We start from the raw sequence: 23,843 nt of genomic DNA, 5'->3' as shown, positions 1-23,843 counted from the left end.
TAAAGTATCTGTTCATATCCTTCGCCCATTTTTGAATGGGCTTGTTTGTTTTGTTCTTGTAGATCTGTTTTAGTTCTTTGTAAATTCTGGATATCAGCCCATTGTCAGATGGGTAGACTGCAAAAATTTTTTTCCCATTCTGTTGGTTGCCGATTCACTCTACTGACTGTTTCTTTTGCCGTGCAGAAGCTGTGGAGTTTGATTAGGTCCCATTTGTCTATTTTGGCTTTTGTTGCCATTGCTTTTGGCGTTTTGGTCATGAAGTCCTTGCCTACGCCGATGTCCTGAATGATTTTGCCTAGATTTTCTTCTAGGGTTTTTATGGTGTTAGGTCTGATGTTTAAGTCTTTAATCCATCTGGAGTTAATTTTGGTGTAAGGTGTCAGGAAGGGGTCCTGTTTCTGCTTTTTGCACATGGCTAGCCAGTTTTCCCAACACCATTTATTAAACAGGGAATCCTTTCCCCATTGCTTGTTTTTGTCAGGTTTGTCGAAGATCAGATGGTTGTGGGTATGTTGTATTTCCTGTGAGGCCTCTGTTCTGTTCCATTGGTCTACATCTCTGTTTTGGTACCAGTACCATGCTGTTTTGATTACTGTAGCCTTGTAGTATAGTTTGAAGTCCGGTAGTGTGATGCCTCCTGCTTTGTTCTTTTTGCTTAGAATTGACTTGGCTATGTGGGCTCTCTTTTGGTTCCATATGAAGTTTAAGGTGTTTTTTTCCAATTCTGTGAAGAAGGTCATTGGTAGCTTGATGGGAATAGTGTTGAATCTGTAAATTACTTTGTGCAGTATGGCCATTTTCACGATGTTGATTCTTCCTAACCATGAACATGGAACGTTTCTCCATCTGTTTGTGTCCTCTCTTATTTCGTTAAGCAATGGCTTGTAGTTCTCCTTGAAGAGGTCCTTTACGTTCCTTGTTAGTTGTATTCCTAGGTATTTTATTCTCTTTGTAGCAATTGTGAATGGCAGTTCGTTCTTGATTTGGCTCTCTTTAAGTCTGTTACTGGTGTATAGGAATGCTTGTGATTTTTGCACGTTGATTTTGTATTCTGAGTCTTTGCTGAAGTTGCTTATCAGTTTCAGGAGATTTTGGGCTGAGATGATGGGGTCTTCTAGATACACAATCATGTCATCTGCAAATAGAGACAATTTGATTTATTCCTTTCTGATTTGGATACCCTTTATTTCTTTTTCTTGCCTGATTGCTCTGGCTAGAACTTCCAGTACTATATTGAATAGGAGTGGTGAGAGAGGGCATCCTTGTCTAGTGCCAGATTTCAAAGGGAATGCTTCCAGTTTTTGCCCATTCAGTATGATATTGGCTGTTGGTTTGTCGTAAATAGCTTTTATTGTTTTGAGATACGTTCCGTCAATACCTAGTTTATTGAGGGTTTTTAGCATAAAGGGCTGTTGAATTTTGTCAAAGGTCTTCTCTGCATCAATTGAGATAATCATGTGGTTTTTGTCTTTGGTTCTGTTTATGTGGTGAATTACGTTTATGGACGGGGAACTCATTCTTTAGGCTCCTTTGCAATTAGTGCTTGTCCCAGTTCCAGCACTTTATCACACTTATCACACTAATTACAATTGCATATTGTATCACTTTTTTCTCCTACCTACTAGCTTGTAAATGCCTAAGGCCAGGGACTGATCCTTAATCATTATTATATTTGTACCACCTAGCATAGTGCCTGACATGAAGAATGTGGTCAATAAATATTTATGAGTAAATTACTCTGTATTAGTATCAGTCAGGATGCTGAGATTTTTGCAGTAACAATCTTCAAGTATCAATGTCTTAAAACATCAAGAATTTCTTTCTTGTTTATGATATATATTTACTGTGGTTCTGCTGGAAACGCTGGCTCTTTGTTATTCTCACTGCAGGGTCTAGGTTCTGAGAGCAGCCGACCATTTAGAGTATTGCCTGTGACTGTGGCAGAGGGAAAAGGAGAGCAAGATGAGTCTTGTAGCAGCTGCTAAGTCTTCGGCAGATATCACTTCTGGTCATATTTTCTTGATCAGAGCAACTCATGTAGCCACATTTGATGTCAATGATGGGAGAGAATTGCCATCTTATTGTGTGCCAGAAGTGGAGAAAGGCTAGAGATGTTTGTGAATAGGACTAGTGACTGTCAAAAACTTTCATATGTGGCACATTGTTTCATTTATGATTTGTTCTTTTGTTTTGCTTTTTTTTTTTTTTTTTTTTTTTGGATATAGGGTCTCACTCTGTCACCTAGGCTGGAGTGCAGTGGCATGATCTTGGCTCACTGCAACCTGTCTTCAATGTTTAAGGAATTCTTCTATTAGTGTCTGTAGTATTCATGGATTTAGTCTCTGGTTGGTATAGAAGTGCATGGCTGTTGACTGCCTCATTATTTAATATAAAGTCCTTGTAAGAGAGCCAACTATGTGTGATCTCAAATTATTGTTTTTTTCTGTCAAAACACAGCTTCTCCCAGTATAGATGACCCTGATGTTGCTGAGAAACCTGAAAATATCCTATCCTTTCTAAGAAAGCCAGGATAATATGAATCTATAGTGAATCATTCACTATTATCAAGTGAGATTTTTCCTGGGATGCAAGGAAAGTTCAACATAAGCAAACCAAGAACTGTGATATATCATATTAACAGAATGAAGGACAAAACCATATGATCATCTCAATAGATGCAGAAAAAGCATTTGACAAAATTCAGTATCTTCTTTTTATGATAAAAGCTCTAAAAAAATTAGGCACAGAAAGAATGCACCTCAACATACAATAAAGACCATATATAAAAGGCCCATGCTAACATCATACTAAGTAGTGAAGAATTGAAAGCCTACTCTCTAGTATCAGGAATAATATGAGGATGTTTACTCTTACCATTTCTATTAAATATAGTCCTTGGCCAGAGCAGTTACTTAAGAAAAAGAAAAGGCATCCAAATAGGAAAGGAAGAAGTGATATTGTTTATTAGCTTATGACATGATCTTATGCATAGAAAACCCCAAAGACTTCATCACAAACTGTTGGAACTGATAAACAAATTGAATAAAGTTTTAGGGTACAAAATCAATACACAAAAAATCAGTGGCATTTTTTTAGTAATAATAAGCTATCTGAAAAAAAAAAATTAAGAAATCAGTCCCATTCACAGTAGCATTAAAAAAACCTAAAAGTAAATTTAACCAAGGACGTGAAAGATCTGTATACCAAAAGCTATAAAACATTAATGAAGACATTTCATTAATGGAGAAATATTCTTTGTTTATGGGTGGGAAGAATTAATATTGTTAAAATGCCCATACCACTGAAAGTGATCTACAGAGTTAACATAATCCCTATCAAAAGTGTAATGTCATTTTTTTCACCAAACTAGAAAAAAAATCTTAAAATATATATGGAACACAAAAATAGTAGCCAAAGCAATTTTGAGCAAAAAAACCAGAACTAGATGCATCACAGTACCTGACATCAAAAACTATTACAAAGCTATAGTTATTAATGCAACATGTTGGAATAAAAAAAGATGCATCAACCACTGAACAGAGTAGAAAGCCCAGAAATAAACAATGAATTTACAGCCAATTTTTTTTTCAACAATGATGCCAAGAATACACATGGAGAAAGGATGGTCTCTGCAACAATTTGTGTTGGAAACATCGGATATCTACATGGAGAAGATTGAAATAAATCTTGTACCGTATCAAAAATCAGCTCAAGATGAATTAAAGACTTAAACATAAGCTGTAAACTGTATAATTACTAGAAGAAAACATGGAGAAAAGTCCATGACATAGTCTGGGAGATTTCTTGAATATGATCTCAAAAGCACAGACAACAGAAAAGATAACAAATGAGATTGCAGCAAACTAAAAAGCTTCCGTATAGCCAAAGAAACAATTAATAAAGTGAAGGGATAATCCATAGATTGGGAGAAAACATTTATAAATCATTCATCTGATAAGGACTGATACTCAAAATGTGTAAGGAACTTGAATAGCCAGAAAAAAAATAACCCAATTGAAAAAGCAGTGAAGGATCTAAAAAGGTATTTCTCAAAAGAAGACATGCAAGTGACCAACAGATACATGAAAAAATGTTCAGCATCAATGATTGTCAGGGAAATGAAAATCAAACCAAAGGGAGCTATCACCTCCCACCTGTTTGTATGGCTATTAACAAAAATATGAAACATAACAAGTGTTGGAGAGGATGTGGAGGAAAGGGGACCCTTCTACATTGTTGGTGGGAATGTAAATTAATACAGCCATTAGGGGAAAAAGTATGTTGGTTCCTCAAAAAACTAAAAATAGGATTACCATATGATTCAGAAATCTTATTTCTGTTGTATAGCCAAAGGAATTGACATCATGATGTTGAGGAAATATCTGCACTTCCATGTTAAATGTAGCATTATTCATAATAACTAAATATGAAAGCAATCTAAGTGTACAACAACAGATGAATGGATAAATAAAATGTTGTATAAACACACACACACACACACACACACACACACACACAATGGAGTATCATTCAGCCTTAAAAAAGAAGGAAATTCTGTCATTTGCAGCAACATGTTTGAACTTGAAGGACATTATGCTACATGTTTGAACCTGAAGGATATTGTGCTAAGTAACATAAGCCAGGCACAGAAAGACCAATATCACGTGATCTCACTTGTATGTGGAATCTAAAAAAGTTGAACTCACAGCAGTTGAGAGTAGAATGGTGATTACCAAAGGTTGGGGATGCTTGGGGAAATGGGAGATGTCGATTCAAGGGTACAAAATTTTAGTTAGAGAGTAGGAAAAAGACATAGTAATCTGTTGCATGGAATGGTGACTATAATTAATTACAGTGCATTATATATTTTGAAATGGCATAAAGATTGTATTTTTTTTTCTTTTTTTTTATTGCATTTTAGGTTTTGGGGTACATGTGATGAACATGCAAGATTGTTGCATAGGTACACACATGGCAGTGTGCTTTGCTTCCTTCCGTCCCCTCACCTGTATCTGTCATTTCTCCCCATGCTATCTCTTCCCACCACCCCACCCCCACCCCTCCCCCATTTCCCCCCGACGGATCCCAGTGTGTAGTGCTCCCCTCCCTGTGTCCATGTGTTCTCATTGTTCAACACCCGCCTATGAGCGAGAATATACGGTGTTTGATTTTCTGCTCTTGTGTCAGTTTGCTGAGAATAATGGTTTCCAGGTTCATCCATGTCCCTACAAAGGACGTGAACTCCTCGTTTTTGATGGCTGCATAATAGTCCATGGTGTATATGTACCACATTTTCCCTATCCAGTCTATCATCGTTGGGCATTTGGGTTGGTTCCAGGTCTTTGCTATTGTAAACAGTGCTGCAATGAACATTCGTGTGCATGTGTCCTTGTAGTAGAATGATTTATAATCCTTTGGATATATACCCAGTAATGGGATTGCTGGGTCAAATGGGATTTCTATTTTTAGGTCCTTGAGGAATCGCCACACTGTCTTCCACAATGGTTGAATTAATTTACATTCCCACCAACAGTGTAAAAGTGTTCCTATTTCTCCACATCCTCTCCAGCATCTGTTGTTTCCCGATTTTTTAATGATCGCCATTCTAACTGGTGTGAGATGGTATCTCAATGTGGTTTTGATTTGCATTTCTCTGATGACCAGTGATGATGAGCATTTTTTCATATGTTTGTTGGCCTCCCGTATGTCTTCTTTTGTAAAGTATCTGTTCATATCCTTTGCCCATTTTTGAATGGGCTTGTTTGTTTTTTTCTTGTAGATCTGCTTTAGTTCTTTGTAAATTCTGGATATCAGCCCCTTGTCAGATGGGTAGGCTGCAAAAATTTGTTCCCATTCTGTTGGTTGCCGATTCACTCTACTGACTGTTTCTTTTGCCGTGCAGAAGCTGTGGAGTTTGATTAGGTCCCGTTTGTCTATTTTGGCTTTTGTTGCCATTGCTTTTGGCGTTTTGGTCATGAAGTCTTTGCCTACACCTATGTCCTGAATGGTTTTGCCTAGATTTTCTTGTAAGGTTTTTATGGTATTAGGTCTGATGTGTAAGTCTTTAATCCATCTGGAGTTAATTTTGGTGTAAGGTGTCAGGAAGGGGTCCTGTTTCTGCTTTCTGCACATGGCTAGCCAGTTTTCCCAACACCATTTATTAAACAGGGAATCCTTTCCCCATTGCTTGTTTTTGTCAGGTTTGTCGAAGATCAGATGGTTGTGGGTATGTTGTATTTCCTCTGAGACCTCTGTTCTGTTCCATTGGTCTATATCTCTGTTTTGGTACCAGTACCATGCTGTTTTGATTACTGTAGCCTTGTAGTATAGTTTGAAGTCCGGTAGTGTGATGCCTCCTGCTTTGTTCTTTTTGCTTAGAATTGACTTGGCTATGTGGGCTCTCTTTTGGTTCCATATGAAGTTTAAGGTGTTTGTTTCCAGTTCTGTGAAGAAGGTCATTGGTAGCTTGATGGGAATAGCGTTGAATCTGTAAATTACTTTGGGCAGTATGGCCATTTTCACAATGTTGATTCTTCCTAACCATGAACATGGAATGTTTCTCCATCTGTTTGTATCCTCTCTTACTTCGTTGAGCAATGGCTTGTAGTTCTCCTTGAAGAGGTCCTTTACGTTCCTTGTTAGTTGTATTCCTAGGTACTTTATTCTCTTTGTAGCAATTGTGAATGGCAGTTTGTTCTTGATTTGGCTCTCTTGAAGTCTATTACTGGTGTATAGGAATGCTTGTGATTTTTGCACGTTGATTTTGTATCCTGAGACTTTGCTGAAGTTGTTTATCAGTTTCAGGAGATTTTGGGCTGAGATGATGGGGTCTTCCAGATATACAATCATGTCATCTGCAAATAGAGACAATTTGATTTCCTCCTTTCCAATTTGGATACCCTTTATTTCTTTTTCTTGCCTGATTGCTCTGGCTAGAACTTCCAGTACTATATTGAATAGGAGTGGTGAGAGAGGGCATCCTTGTCTAGTGCCAGATTTCAAAGGGAATGCTTCCAGTTTTTGCCCATTCAGTATGATATTGGCTGTTGGTTTGTCGTAAATAGCTTTTATTGTTTTGAGATACGTTCCGTCAATACCTAGTTTATTGAGGGTTTTTAGCATAAAGAGTTGTTGAATTTTGTCAAAAGCCTTCTCTGCATCAATCGAGATAATCGTGTGGTTTTTGTCTTTGGTTCTGTTTATGTGGTGGATTACGTTTATGGACTTGCGTATGTTGAACCAGCCTTGCATCCCCGGGATGAATCCTACTTGATCATGGTGGATGAGCTTTTTGATATGCTGTTGCCATCGGTTTGCCAGTATTTTATTGAAGATTTTTGCATCTATGTTCATCATGGATATTGGCCTGAAATTTTCTTTTCTTGTTGAGTCTCTGCCGGGTTTTGGTATCAGTATGATGTTTGTCTCGTAAAATGATTTGGGAAACATTCCCTCTTTTTGGATTGTCTGGAATAGTTTCAGAAGGAATGGTATCAGCTCCTCCTTGTATGTCTGGTAGAATTCAGCTGTGAACCCATCTGGACCTGGGCTTTTTTTGGGTGGTAGGCTCTTTATTGCTGCCTCGACTTCAGACCATGTTATTGGTCTATTCAGGGTTTCGGCTTCTTCCAGGTTTAGGCTTGGGAGGTTGCAGGTGTCCAGGAATTTATCCATTTCTTCCAGGTTTACTAGTTTATGTGCATAGAGTTGTTTGTAATAATCTCTGATGATGGTTTGGATTTCTGTGGAATCTGTGGTGATATCCCCTTTATCGTTTTTTATTGCATCAATTTGGTTATTCTCTCTTTTCTTTTTTATTAATCTGGCTAGTGGTCTGTCTATTTTGTTGATCTTTTCAAAAAACCAGCTCCTGGATTTATTGATTTTTTGAAGAGGTTTTTGTGTCTCTATTTCCTTCAGTTCTGCTCTGATCTTAGTTATTTCCTGTCTTCTGGTAGGTTTTGAGATTTTTGATCTTGCTCCTCTAGCTCTTTCAATTTTGATGATAGGGTGTCAATTTTAGATCTCTCCTTTCTTCTCATGTGGGCACTCATTGCTATATATTTTCCTCTAGAGACTGCTTTAAATGTGTCCCAGAGATTCTGGTATGTTGTGTCTTCGTTCTCATTGGTTTCGAAGAACATCTTTATTTCTGCCTTCATTTCATTGTTTATCCAGTCAACATTCAAGAGCAAGTTGTTCAGTTTCCATGAAGCTGTGCGGTTCTGAGTTAGTTTCTGCATTCTGAGTTCTAACTCGATTGCACTGTGGTCTGAGAGACTGTTTGTTATGATTTCTGTTCTTTTGCATTTGCTGAGGAGTGATTTATTGCCAATTATGTGGTCAATTTTAGAGTAGGTGTGATGTGGTGCTGAGAAGAATGTATATTCTGTGGATTTGGGGTGGAGAGTTCTGTAAATGTCTATTAGGTTTGCTTGTTCCAGGTCTGTATTCAGGTCCTGGATATCCTTGTTGATTTTCTGTCTGGTTGATCTGTCTAATATTGACAATGGGGTGTTAAAGTCTCCCACTATTATTGTGTGGGAGTCTAAGTCTCTTTGTAAGTCATTAAGAACTTGCCTTATGTATCTGGGTCCTCCTGTATTGGGTGCGTATATATTTAGGATCGTTAGCTCTTCTTGTTGCAGTGGTCCTTTTACCATTATGTAATGTCCTTCTTTGTCTCTTTTGATCTTTGTTGCTTTAAAGTCTATTTTATCAGAGATGAGAATTGCTACTCCTGCCTTTTTTTGCTCTCCATTTGCTTGGTAGATCTTCCTCCATCCCTTTATTTTGAGCCTTTGTGTATCCTTGCATGTAAGATGGGTTTCCTGGATATAGCACACTGATGGGTTTTGGCTTTTTATCCAATTTGCCAGTCTGTGTCTTTTGATTGGGGCATTTAGTCCATTGACATTTAGGGATAGTATTGTTATGTGTGAATTTGATGCTGTCATTTTGATGCTACCTGGCTGTTTTGTTGGTTAGTTGATGCAGATTCTTGATTGTGTTGATGCTTTTTTACCATTTGGTGTGTTTTTGGAGTGGCTGGTACTGGTTGTTCCTTTACATGTGTAGAGCCTCTTTCAGGAATTCTTGTAGAGCAGGTTTGGTGGTGATGAAATCTCTGAGTGCTTGCTTGTTCACAAAGGATTTTATTTTTCCTTCACTTATGAAGCTTAGTTTGGCTGGATAGGAGATTCTGGGTTGAAAGTTCTTTTCTTTGAGGATGTTGAATATTGGCCCCCAATCTCTTCTGGCTTGTAGGGTTTCTGCTGAGAGATCTGCTGTGAGTCTAATGGGCTTCCCTTTGTGGGTAACCCGACCTTTCTCTCTGGCTGCCCTTAGCATTTTCTCTTTCATTTCAACCCTGGTGAATCTGACGATTATGTGCCTTGGGGTTGCTCTTCTTGAGGAATATCTCTGTGGTGTTCTCTGTATTTCCTGGATTTGAATATTGGTCTGCCTTGCTTGGTTAGGGAAGTTTTCCTGGATAATATCCTGAAGAGTATTTTCCAGCTTGGATTCATTCTCTCCATCACATTCAGGTACACCTATCAGACGTAGATTACGTCTTTTCACATAGTCCCACATTTCTTGAAGATTTTGTTCATTCCTTTTTGCGCTTTTTTCTCTGTTCTTGCCTTCTCTTTTTATTTCATTGAGTTGGTCTTCGACCTCTGATATCCTTTCTTCTGCTTGGTCAATTCGGCTGTTGAAGCTTGTGCATGCTTCACGAAGTTCTCGTGTTGCGTTTTTCAGCTCCATCAATTCATTTATACTCCTCTCTATGCTGTCCATTCTCGTCAGCAGTTCGTCCAATCTTTTTTCAAGGTTCCTATTTTCTTTGCGATGGGTTAGAACATGTTCTTTTAGCTCATTGTAATTTCTTACTACCCACCTTCTGAAGTCTGATTCTGTCATTTCATCACCCTCCTTCTCCATCCGGTCTGGTTCCCTTGCTGGTGAGGAGTTGTGGTCCCTTTTAGGAGGAGAGGTGTTCTGGTTTCGGGAGTTTTCATCCTTTTTGCACTGGGTTCTTCCCATTTTTGTGGGTTTATCCACCTGTTGTCTGTCTGTGTCCCAGGGAGTTGGAGCTTTATGAGTTTCCGTTGCACTACTGCCTTTTTTGATTTTTCTTTCAGGTCGGACCCGCCCAGCTAGCAGCATGCCTAGCCACTGCCTGCCCGCAGGGGCTTTGCTGAGCTGCTGTGGGCTCCGCCCAGCTGCCCTGAGCTCTTCCCTGTAGTCCTTTTTATAAGGGGTAGTTAGAACTGTCTCAGCAATGGTGGCCCCGCCTCTGTTATGGTGGACTCTCTCTGTTGTGGCAGGTTGCCTCGGCAACGGCAGCCTGCCTCCGTAGCGGTGGAGAGTCTCAGTAATGGCGGAAGCCCCTCCCCCACGGAGCCGGACTGTCCCGGTTCAGCTGTGCTTGGTTTGAAGGGCTGAACCCAGAGGGTTTCCAATTACTGTTTTTGTTTTCGTTGTTGTTGGGGTGGAGGGGTGGGACCAACCGAGCCTGATCACCTGGCTCCCTGACTCAGAGTCTTTTCTTTTAAGTTGAAGACCCCACGTTCTGGTCGCTTGTTGAAAAGGCGCCGGGATCTCCCGTGCTGTGACTCACGGAGTCCGCTGGAACTGCGGCGCCGGCTCCTGGCGGATTTTCTGCCTAGGAATCTCCTGGCCTGACTCGCTATTTCAGATGAATGGGCTATTCTGCCGTCTCAGGGCTCTGCTCGCCAGCTAAGAGGGCTCCCAGACGAGTGGCTTTTGTACGGAGAACCGCAGGAACAGGGAGTGGTCATAGCAGCCGCGCGGGCGGAATCAGCCCCGCGGGGGCCAAAACAGCCGCACTGGCTGGGACTGGGACGCTGGCGACACCTCTGCCTGGGTATCTCCTGGTCTGTGGGCAATAAGAGTTCGTCTGGAAATGCGGCGTCCACTCACCTTCTGTACTTTCACTGGGAGCTGAAGTCCTGAGCTGTTCTTAGGCGGCCATCTTCCCAGCATTCCCCAAGATTGTATTTTAAATCTTCTCACTACAAAAATTTGACAAGTATGTGAGGTGATGGATATGTTAATTTGCTTTGATTTAATCATTCATAATGGAAAATATATCAAAACATCACATTGTACCACATAAATGCATGCAAGTAGTATTCGTCAACTAAAATAAAATGTAATTTAAAAATCCATAGTAAAAAAAACATTTGATTATGCATATATTTGAAATATATATCCATGGGAAAAACTAATTAAAATATTCAAACCAAATGATGTTCTCAGAAGAATATTTGTATTACACAAGGTAGACAAAGAGTTGCATAACTAGTATGCAGAGAGATTCCATAAAATAGTAAGAAGAAATATGGTCCATTAGAAAAATGAATAAAGATATGAACAGGTTGTTCATGTACAGATGCACACACATGTGCATGTATACATACAGCCAATGAACTAAGGAAAGATGCTAACTCTGAGTGCTCATAAGGGTGGGGGAAATGGGCATTCCTAGACACTGTTAGTAAAGTATTGAATGGTATACACCTTTGTGAGTAATGCCTTGACATGTATTTAAAAATTTTAAATGTTTCTATTTTTTTACCTGGCTCCCAAGTTTTTTGAAATCTGTCACCTAGAAAGGAGAGGGAATCTCATTGCAGCACTGCTTGTAAAAGCAAACAATTAGAAGCAAGTTAAATATCTCTCAGTAAGGAAAAAGTGTATCCATAAAGTGGAATAGAGTGCATTTATTAGAAAAAAGAGGAAATAATAATGAAAATAATAACTAAGATTTATTGAGTACTTATTGTGTTCCAGACACAATTGTAAGTGCTCTTTTGTGAACAGGTTTGTAAATAAGAACAAGATAATATCTACATGATATATTAAGTAAAAAATAAGGTTGCAGACCAATATGAAAATAAATGTGAGTAAATAAATGTAACTATAAATGTGTTATTGCATAGATCCAAATATTTATATTTTTATATATTTCTACATGTAAATATGTAAATGTAAACATAGTTGTACAAATATAGAAAAAGTTGGGAAGGCTACCCTCTGAAATTTTAACAATAATTAAGTCTAGGTATTGGATTAGATAGGGGGAGGCTTTTATTTCTTACATAATTATAGAAGCAAGGGATTATGAGTAATGTTTACTTTTTGTGTGTGTGTGTGTTTTTTTTTAAATAATAACATTTTGGTGGTGATGGTGCAGTAATAGTAGGGATCAACTCCACCCATGGTAAACATAGTTTGATCTATGAAAGTGACTAATGACAGAAAATCTTGGAGGAAGATTTCTTTGATGGTGTGGTCAGAGAGAACTGGATGTTCCCCTAATTGGGGAGCCTTAATTCTGTGTGTAATTTATAACTAAGAATACATTTAGATTTTTTTTCCTTTTTTAAAATCTTTTAAGTTCATAGGTACATGTGCAGGATGTGCAGTTTGTTACACAAGTAAACGTGTGTCATGGGGGGTTGTTATACAGATTATTTCATCACCTGGAATACACTTTAAAAGTAGACAATAATTATTTTCATTATTGAGGTTACCAGCCACCAATGAAAGGAAAATTTTGCTAGTTACAGTTGGTAACGTGAAGGATAGAGAGGTATATTTTCAGAAAGAAATTATAGATGGGGTAGCAGTTTAAATTATTATTATTATTATTATTATTTTTTTTTTTTGAGACGGAGTTTTGCTCTTGTTACCCAGGCTGGAGTGCAATGGCACGATCTCGGCTCACCGCAACCTCCGCCTCCTGGGTTCAGGCAATTCTCCTGCCTCAGCCTCCTAAGTAGCTGGGATTACAGGCACGCACAACCATGCCCAGCTGATTTTTTGTATTTTTAGTAGAGATGGGGTTTCACCATGTTGACCAGGATGGTCTCGATCTCTTGACCTCGTGATCCACCCACCTCGGCCTCCCAAAGTGCTGTGATTACAGGCTTGAGCCACCGCGCCCAGCCCAGTTTAAATTATTGTGGTGTCACATGAGGACTCTCATCCTTCCCCCTGACTCTTATCTCAGGGGGTGGGATAAAGCAGGTGGGGGTAAATGCTTTTTGATTACTCTTGAATACCTGTCTTTGGCTCTATTTGTTGTTTTGCCATGAAAGTAATTTAAAATTCTAGATTAACAATGCCTAAGTTCAAGTATTAGGTCTGATTTGGAGGGATCCAAGTTTACTGTAAGTGCTTATTTATCATTTTAGATTTATCTATCCCAGCACTTCCTTAGTGTTTCTCTCCTTCCCATTCTTTCTTCAGAGCAATGAGGAAGAAGAGATAGAGTGTGAAAGGGCATGAAGAAAAGGACCAAGACTATTTTCAAATTATCCACTGCACTACTAGAAAAGTAACCACAGGTAAGTGTTATGATTTTAAGTAACTGAATACTAAAGTGATGTAGGCGAACTAAATTAGTACTAAAGAAAACTAGACAGAAGTCTAAAAGATAATATGACTACAAGGATATATAAGCAATATAATTAAGAAAACAGCATCAGCAAAAAAACTCACTCATTTTTAAAAGATGATTTTTAGTTATTTGTCACTACCTATTGAGCATTTACTAAGTACATCATCTTATTAAATAATTTGCCTACATTTTAAAATGGAATCTTTTAAGCAACCCTCTTAAATTCTTTTATTATTTCCATTATGAGGAAACTGTGGCATAAAGAATTTGAGTGACTTGCCCAAGGTCATACAACTAACAAATGTTGGAACTGAGACTCCAGTACAGGAAATCTGATTCCATAGTCTGTCTTTATTATATAAATAAAGTGAGTCTGTCACTTTTTCTGATATTAAAAGGAATCCAACTGAACAAAGAAAGAACATGCTGTGAGAAATAGTTCAATAGCAGAAGGTCCTTTAATAGTATGTAAAGGAGAAATATTCTCATATTGATGAAAAGAAGAAAAGGAAAACCTGTGAGGATTTTAGAGCACCCTGACCATCTGACCTAGGCAGACACTTCTAAGAGCTGCATGGAACTGTATTTAAGGTCGACAGGAATAAAATTGTCCATCTTATCTTACTTTTCTCATACATACACTTGAACTCCTATTATTCATTGGCAACTCCAGCTCTTGAACTCTGAAAATTCCACTGATGCCATTTGAGCATTGAGAATATACTTTTCATTTTAAGTTATATCTTCCCACTGTTTGTTGACGTTATGTGTATTCCATTGCTAAGGAATCATTCTCCTTGCCTGAGGAAAAAGTTTAAAAATATCTTGTGTTGTGATTAGAAAAGTCTTTGTATAAATATAACTGAGAGAGAGAGCATGGACAGGCACCCATATAGCATATGATTGGCAATAGTTTTCAGCTCTGCATGGGGGAAACCATTTTGTTTTGTATGGAAACAAAGTGTAGACAAGAAAAAAGGGATATGTTAATGTGATGCATAGTGGAATGTATTTAAGTATATCTGTTGTTAACAAATGGGATAAATCCCCTAAATAGAGAACATATAAAATTTACAGGCTGCAGGTGGTCATAGGTTCTCTTTTTTAGGGGAAGGAAGGCATAGGGGGGTAAGGAAAATAGTATTTCCACCAAGAGAATTTTGAACCTAAAATGTAAGAAAATAAATATTGTACTTTCTACTGATGCCAGTTATGCTTCATACAGTTATTGGGTGATTGTCAAGTTATTGTTTGTAAGCCCCTACTGTAGTGTTGACTCTGTACACTTTACCATATGACCAGTGAGGGGTGTGTTTGGACATCTTAGTGTAAGTCCAAGAATTCCAGGGAATTCAGGATATTTTACAGCATCGTTCTTTATTTCAAAGTCTAGTCAAGACTTTTAAACATTTGAATATATTGGATTGTAAACAAAACAACATCTTGTTGAAATCAACAACCTTCTCCATGTAACCTGAATGGATGGAGGCAGTATTATCTTTAGTCCAACTCTGAAACAAAATCTGCTTCACTAAACTTTCTTGCAGACAAACAGACAGCTTTGTTTGAAAATGTGAGATTGGAAAATCTGGTTGGAAGTTTTACCTTAAAATTTTTTTCTTCCTGTGGGAAGGGAATGGGCTCTCTGGTGACTCTTTGTTCTGGCAGCAAGAGGAAGGACATGGCACTGGTGTCCCGGCTGGAGGAGCCAAGGGTTACCCGGTGCCTTTTATTTTCACATTAAAACACTATAGAGAAAAGGATCTGGCTCTCCACCTTTTAATATTGCTCAGCCATTTCTTTTTACTTTTTGCTTCAGTGAGCACAGTATGTGGTTTGCTAGGGAAGCTATTAAAAAGAAAACCCTTCAGTTTTATGGATGGATTTTGGCAAAATCTATAGTCAATGCATGTTGTTTAATTATTCACAACTACTCTAATTCTCTAGATCTTGGTGAAAGCATGCTCAAAAATTAGCTCATAATTTATAATTTAACAAGTGACAGAATATTTTGACATTAGCAAATGAAGGGAAATATTTTATATAACAAACCACGAGCATGGCTTTCCATTTTGGTCATTTGTACTGAGCAGATTGTCACAATCAAAGACCTGGGCTGTTAGAAGCCTAGGCCAATTGTGTTGAAACTTTCAGGGTAACTAATATCATTCAGGTTTTGCCTTGTATTATATTTAGATTAAAGTGGTTATCCCTCTTTTTATTCAGAATGCCCACCCCTCTCCTATCTTTTTTTTTTTTTTTTGCTTTAAGTTACATAAACTTTTTTGCATGTGTATTTATAATTTGTAGTCTATATTCACTTCTGGGTTTTAACTGCTTGCTTTCATTGCTTAAGAGTCCTTCTCAGCATTTCACCATCTCTTAAGTCTTAGTAAGTAAAGGATGGCAAGAAACGTGACAGAGAAGGTGTTAGTGGGTCAGGGAAAAGTCCAGTGTAGAGGCTATGGTCTTATGGGATGGTAGAGGCCATGTGTCCGGTGACCGCTTGGATTCTCTCTCACACTGAGTCTGATTTAGGGCAGACTGTGTCATCTTTTAGTTGGCTTAGAAAAGCTTGACCCCAAATGTACTCTGACAAGTCCTTAAAAATAAATTTATATTAATCCAGTAATTATCTAGATAAAAACTTAAAATTCTGTAGGAAGTATGTGTAACATACAGAAATAAGTGAAATGGATGGCAATGAAACTTAGATTGCTTTTTAAATCACTGTATGCGCATAAAATACACATGCATAAATAAGGCACACTGGCTGGCTGAGTATGACTCATGTTTTATACTCATTTTGTTTTCTTGCAATAAGAATGCTTAACTGGGTAATAAAGCTCCCTCTTTTCTGGTCCCTGAGAAACCAACCTCCCAGCTGCAGGTCCCATTTTTAGCTGGGACAAATCTCATCTTATTTAACCAATCTTTTCATAAGTGGCTGAGTTGAGGAAGTTATTACTTTCTGTGTTCTAAATTGCCTAACAGAAAGTCACTTTACCTAAATCCTAGGAGTCCTGTGGGAAAATGCCAATGGGTTACCGTGCTTGTGAACTAAATAAGGCACTGACTGGCTCCTCTTTACAAGCAGAACTAGTTTTAAGATGTTCACTCACATCACCTTAGTTAAACTTCAAAATATGCTGTTTATTATATAGCAAGAAAAGCAACGCAATGCTCCTTTTTCTAAATATTGTTAGAAAGGGTCTGCTGTTAGATATAATTCAATTCCTAGGACTGTTGTGGGGAAATATGAATAAATAGGTTGCATATTGATTTAGAAATATATTGCAAAACGTGATTTATTTGCAAAGAAGATCTGAAATTCTGTGGTATTTATCAGGTATTGCTCCTTTATAAACATTAAAGGCCATAAATCTTTTTTTCTTGTCAATTGGATACTTAAGAGGATTCTGTAATAATTATTCTTTTAAAAATAGGATTAACATTTAACTGTGTTCAGCAAAATTAATTGGAAACTTCTGCAATTCAGGCACAAATAATTGTCCAAGTAAACTGCAAAGGCTCCATGTTGCAAAATTATTTAAGCATATAATAATTATACCTTTCACTTGTGTATGACATTTTACATTTAACTCACTATTAGTAAGTATTTATGAAGGCAATTATAAGTACATTCTGCTTTTATAGTTATAAATAAACTTTCTTATTCCCCACAAGAGAGCTTATTATTATCCCCTTAATGCTGGGATTACAGTATATGGAGGCAAAGACTGAGCAATAATTGTAGGACTGTCATCTATCTGGGCTGATTATTATGGTTAAGGGATTAATATCTCTGAATAGATTATAATTTTGATATCTATGACTTATCTCTAATAATATTTAATTCTTTACCAGATCAGCAAAATAGAATCATTTGCAGTTAAAAAAAAATGCCCTTGTAATTGCTTTAAAACATGACCAGTTGATTCTCTGATACTCCTTCATTAAGAGGTAGGATCTTTGTCCCTTTTACTTGAAATGGGCCCTTGTGACTGCTTGACTAATAGAACACAATGTAAGTCCCACTGTGCCCATTTCTGGCTTGGGCATTAAGAAGCTAGCAGCTTCTATTTCCTGTCTCTTAGGATTATTGCTATTGGAACCCAGTTACCATGCCACAAAGAAACCTAAGCAGCCAGTGCAAAAACCCTCATGGTGTACCCAGCACATAACTCTAGTTGAACTTCTAGTTGATAGCCAGCTCCCACTTGCCAGCCGTATGAGTGAGTCATCCTGAAAGCAGGTCTTCCAGCATTCCCTCAGCTGAGCTGCCCTTGATAACATTGCATGGAGCACAGATTAATGATTCCTGTTGATCTCTGCCTAAATTTTAGATTTGTAAGCAAAATAAATGATTTCTTGTTCTTAAGCCACTAAGTTTTGAGGTGTTTTATTTTATTTTATTTTTTGAGCTAAAATCTTACTCTGTTGCCTCGGCTGGAATGCAGTGCCACAGTCTCGGCTCACTTGCAACCTTCACCTCCTGGGTTTAAGCAGTTCTCCTGCCTCAGCCTCCTGAGTGGCTGGGATTACAGGTGCACACCACGATGCCCAGCTAATTTTTTGTATTTTGGTAGAGCCAAGGTTTCACCATGTTGGTCAGGCTGGTCCCGAACTCCTGACCTCAAATGATCTGCCTGTCTTGGCCTCCCAAAGTGCTGGGATTACAGGTGTGAGCCATTGCACCTGGCCTGAGGTGATTTTTAATGCAACAATAGATAACTAGAACATGCTCTAAGGAAATGGCAATGTTCCCAGCTCTCGTCTCTTCAGTGTGGCCAAAGCTAGGTGCTATTCTACAGTTTAACTCTTGATGCTAATGGTTTACAAAGAAAGAAAGTGAGGACGACTCGTTTCCAGAGGAGGCTTTCAATTCTTATTCGATATTGGTGTGACTGTGCTTGTTTTAGGATGATGCATCATAGCCTAATCTAATTTACTGAGTATCTACTGAGTGCCAAGTACAGTTGTTGCTTTAATAGGGCCAACTTTGCCATTTCTAGTTCTGCTCAGCTCCTAACCCACCATGTGGTCTTGACAGCTTATGCTGAGCTAATGAATCCCATTTCTTTGTCTGTAAAATGAGAGGGCTTGGATAAATGTTCTCTCTGGTCCTTCCAGCTCAAACACAATATTATTTATGCTCTATATACTCTAAATATGTATACTTTAAAACTTTAGCTGCTCCACTTGGAAATATAAATTTTTATTGTTCCCCCAAAAGACTCCTTGTTTCAATATCTAATATTTTCCCCTTTGTAGAGAGTATTTCATTTCTAAGAAGGGTTAAAAGAAGGTTCACTTGGTCTGAACCTAATGCTTTCCAAATGACAATTCTCTAACCTAAATTTGAAAACACAAACAAAAAGGAGCAAGAAGCTGAGATGACGAAGCTCCGTTGGGCAAGTCAAAATGAGGCCAATAATATTTACTTCACAGGGTTATTAAAAGAGATAACATATGTGAAGCTCATAGTTCAGAGCCTAATGCTCAACAAGGGATGTTCTTATTCTTTTTTTCTTGAGAGGCAAGACAGACTAATTGTTTGAAATGTAAAATTTTGTTCATGGAATTGCATAAGATATCCTTCTATTTCTATAGCTGTTTCTGTAGTCTTAAATCCCCTACATTCAAAGATTGCTGTTTAATATATTGTACCTCTTTTGCCATCTATTTGATAAATACTGGCTGCCTGGTTTCTGATTTTGCGAAATTTTACTTAAAAAAAAAAAAGTAATTGTTTTCTCCAAGAATACAAGCCAGCATTGTAAAAGATAACTTACTCTAAGATAATTCTGAAAGAGATGTTGCATGAAATTTTATAAAATTTATAAAATAAATTTGGAATATTTTTACTGGATGAACTTTTTATTAAGAATATATTATTTCTTGAAACACTAAGTTTTGGGGTAAGTTTTAAAAACAAATTTGGTAGTGACTTAATTGGGTGTTTCTCACTTGGATCTCTCATGCGATTGTAGACGGGATGTTGGCCAGAGCTACAGTCACTTGATAGCTTGTCATGGGGTCGGGAGATTTGCTTCGGTTGGTTCATTTGTGTTCAGGCAAATTGTTGCTGGCTATTGTCAGGAGGCACTAGTTTCTGGCTATGTGGATCTCTTGGTAGGAAGGCTTCAATGTTTTTATGACACAGCAATTGACTTATTCTAGGATTAGTGATTTAAGAGAAGGGAAGAGGGAAGCCACAATGTCTTTTATGATGTAGGCTTGTAAGTCAACCTCCGCCACAACTGAAATATCTTACTAGTTACACAGATCAGCCTTATTCATTTCGGGAGGGGACCACACACCAGCTTGTACTGGAAGGTGAGAATCATTGTGGACAATCTTGGATGATAGTTACTCCCGTGTTAGGGTTCTTCTGGTTTAAGGTCATTTCTCTTACCATTCTGTGCATTCTTTGTGAACTAGCCCATTCACATCTGTAGATTCACATGCCACCTTTATGCCTAATTATTTCCAAATATAAGTAAGCCTAGATTTCTCTTCTGTTCTTCAGATCCTGATGCATAATACTTACATTTTATTCATTCCTCTAGCTAGTATTTACTGAGCAGTCACTGAAAACCCAGGCTTAAACTAGTCTAGACAAACAGGACAGGCCTTCAGCCCTCATGGAACTTACGGTTTAGTGAAACAGGAAGAAAGTAAACATGTAAATAAAGAAAATATTTACAGCTAATGGTAACTTTAGTCAAAGAAATGTACTGATGTAGTAATGTTGGGTCGTGTGATAGAAGAGAAGAGAGTTGGCTACTTTAGATGAAGCGAACAAAGAAGATCTCTTCAAAGAAGTGATATTTAAGTTGAAATCTGAGAGGTAAGATTTGAAAGAGTGAAAGGAAATCATTCCAGGCGCTGCGAACAGCAAATACAAAGGCTCTGAGGCAAGGAAGAGAAATGTGAGATCTAGAAACTGTCAAAATCACTGTGGTTGGAGCACTGTGAGTGAGGGAGAGAATGGCAAGAGATAAGATCGATGAGATAGGCAATAACTAGACCACTTACTTAAGTCTTAACCTAGGCAAGGGGGTTTGAGTACAATGAGAAGAAATAGGAATTTTAGGCAGATCCAGTTCTATGGGATATATGATGGAATGAGTCCGTAGGTAAATCCATTTTTCTCATGTCTCCCACTCCAAATTGCTGGTTCTCCAATGCTTCCTGCCTTTCTGAATAGCAGTATTATCCACAAATTGTTAAAAGTGCAGGCTTTCTAGTTAGCCAGGCTTATTTGAGTCCTGGCTCTACTGCTGACTAGCAGAGAGATCTTGGAAGTGTTGGTCCCTCTGTCTGATCTCCAGATTTCTCACTTTTAAAGTAGAAATTGTGGTGAGGATTAAATTGTTTAGCACCTGGTACATGGTAGTTGTGATGATTATTTTATTTAAACAGTGAAACTGGATCCTCTGAGGTATTTGTAAGTCTTGTTTCTTATTTCTGAAATGAGCCTTGCAAATCTTCTTTTCCTGGCCAGCAGTTTAGAATAAAGATTCTAGTGCAGTGTAGGGCTCTTGTTATACGGCAGAACACTTTACCAGCTGGGTTGCATGCTGAGGGCTTAATACATGAGGAACGCTTTTGGGATTAGCTTTACTCTCCTTTCTTCCTAAATTGGCTTGAGACTCTTCTGTTTCTAGTCTTTGAATTAGCTAGATTACTTATGACTAGGCTTTAAGTGCAAACCTTTACTCTAAGTCAAAACATTCACTAATCATCAGATACCAGGTCTGGGCATCTAAGTACAGTATTGTTTTTTCATTGTGTATCCTTCAGAATGATAGTTCCCAAAAGTTTCTGTAAAAACCTGATTTAATGGGGCCACTACATATTGTCCCCTTCTCTAGGAGACTAACAATTGTGGTGAACAACTAAGGCTGTGCAGTGGTGTTTAGGGAACCTGTTTCATGGTGTGTACTCAGTGTTTCTGAACAGATTTTACCATAGAACTCTTTTTTGTCCTCCTCCCCCATGTGTATTAAATGGTCCCTCCAGTTTAGGAAACTCCCTTTCAGGCTGATTTCTCACTCTCCTGACTCTCAAATTCCTTGCTCCTTTATTCCTGGTGCCCTCAGCCATGGTCCATCCAGTAGCATCCATGTCCCTTTCCCAGCTTTTTCTTAATCCTACCTGTTTACCATATTCCAGTACATTCTGCTTACTAACTTTTCCCTGCCACCCTCAGTTATGTCTCATCTTTGTTTATGTCTCTTCTAGCCTCCAGGTTTATTGGTAACCTTAAATGTTTTCATCTTTATGGTCATCCTCTAATATCCCTATTTTCTGGGTTATATTAATGTCTCAGAAGCTCTCTTTCTTTGTGACTTAGGAGAAATGTTGTCTGTAGAAAATTAGAAATGCTTAGCATTAAATTTAGTTTTAGTTCCTTCTTCCTGTCCTAGTCAGGCACCCATTCTATGTTAGCCTTAACTGAACATTTGAGTGCCAGGGAGTTCATCAGCCTGGAGGGCAGCCCCCTTCATTTTTTATGGCTCCAATTTTTAGGAAATTCTTTTTTTTTGTTTTTAAGAGACAGGGTCTTGCTGTGTTGCCCAGGCTGGTCTTGAATTCCTGAGCTCAAGGGATTCTCCTGCCTCAGCCTCCCGAAATACTGGGATTACAGATGTGAGCCATAGTGTGCAGCCTTGGAAATTCTTTCTTGTATTGAAACCAAACATGCCTCTCTATCATTGGTGAACTTACTTTAGTCCTTTTGCATTAAGTTTTTGTCATGTCTATACTGTCTATACTGTCTCTTTTTCAGAACAACTCTATATATGCTATTGTTTTCTGACATTTCAGTATTCTTTTTGAATTTAATTAATTAATTTTTTATTATACTTTAAGGTCTGGGGTAGCTGTGCAGATTGTGCAGGATTGTTACTTAGGAGGTATACACATGCCATGGTGGTTTCTGCATCCATCCCCCCTTCATCTACATTATTGTTTTTTACCCATTTTAAACTAGTATATATAATGAGAAAGCTCTTTTATTAGTTAATAGATGTTAGCAAAACTCCATCCTCATTTAAATCCTCTTTAAATCCTCTCTGCCAAAAGAGCTTTAAATTTGGTTTGGATTGCAACTGGTGATACCAGCATCTATATGGCTAGGAGAAATACTTGACTGTCCTTGCAAGGCAGCACGTTGAAGGTGCAAAAATCAGATTTTACCATAGACCTTTTTTTGTCGCCCCCCCCCCCCATAAAATATGTATTAAACTGTCTCCCCATTTTGAAAAACTTCATTTCAGGCTGAGGGAAAGATGGCAGAGGCTGGATCAGGAAATGGAAGTTAGCCACTCAGTGTAACTCTGGGAAAATTTTGAATTGGTTGAAACTTGTTTTGACACTCTTACTTGCTCTTTCTGGACTTCTTTTCCCAATGCATGGATTCCTGTCCTGTTTTTTTCCACTTAATATACCCAGAATATCTTGCTTTTTTCATCAATTAAAATTTGCTTTCAGAAAAAGATTTGGTTTTTAACTACCTGTATCTTTGTTGAGAATGTAACATACTGTAATTCTCAAATATATATACACTTTAAGCACAGTATTGGTTAGTTACCCGGTGTCACTAACTGTGCTCTTGTGTGGAAGGAATTTAAAGCTTCAACAACCAGGTGAGAGTGATTTTGGAGGGCTGGGACAGGGATTTATATTGGTTTTTCTAAAAATATACAAATATTCCTGCTGCCTATTTTTCTTTCATTTAAGTCTTGCCTGCAAATTTTCCTAAATATTCTGTTCCCTTAAATAAATTCTGTATTGCATCTTAAGTATTCTACCATGCAGTGTTACTCAAACTTATCAATATACTTCTGGTATCAAAGGAGAGTGAATGCATAAAGCCCTGGGATCTGATGGTGTGGCTTTACAGAACAGTGCTCAGAATGAATCTGATTCCTTTGTGAAATTGTTTCCTCTTCTTGCAAACTAAAAATCGATTTAATCTAAAACATAGATGCAAATGGAAAATTATTGTGAAAGTCATATCCATACAGGGCAGTAATGAAGGCATAGCATTAATCTAGAGAGTAACTAATCCTCTTTGGATGAATGACATGTAAATAAATGCATTCCAAACAGATGTTTTTATGTACCACATGTCCAGCTTTTATTGTTTTGGGGTCACTTCAATACTGGAACATTTTATAAATGAAGCTCTCCTATACAATGTAGACTGTCACACAGAGAGAGACAGTAACTCTAAATTCATCACCAAATTCAGCCCAAGAGAACATCCTTCTTAACTAGGGATTCAGTGAATACACAATTTAATATTTCATTTTGATATACAGTCAAGGATCCTGAACAAAGATGAATATAATTTATACAAAGTCACCTTCATGCAAATGGCTATTTTGGATGAAAG

General features: G+C 37.9%; 1 protein-coding gene across 1 annotated transcript in view; it reads left to right on the top strand.

Moving 5' to 3' along the window:
* LOC101052147 (ADP-ribosylation factor-like protein 2) overlaps positions 1 to 23,843 on the top strand; it is an 889,888-nt gene that overhangs the window by 202,205 nt on the left and 663,840 nt on the right. Inside the window, exon 6 of the transcript XR_012516385.1 lies at positions 13,285 to 13,382. The gene's annotated coding sequence lies outside the window, so the exon portion shown is untranslated. The remainder of the gene's footprint in view (positions 1 to 13,284; positions 13,383 to 23,843) is intronic.

This window comes from Saimiri boliviensis, chromosome 2 (assembly GCF_048565385.1).
Source record: "Saimiri boliviensis isolate mSaiBol1 chromosome 2, mSaiBol1.pri, whole genome shotgun sequence".
Lineage (NCBI taxonomy): Eukaryota > Metazoa > Chordata > Mammalia > Primates > Cebidae > Saimiri > Saimiri boliviensis.
Note: the sequence above shows the minus strand (reverse complement) of the source record. Positions and strands in the feature narration are given on the sequence as shown.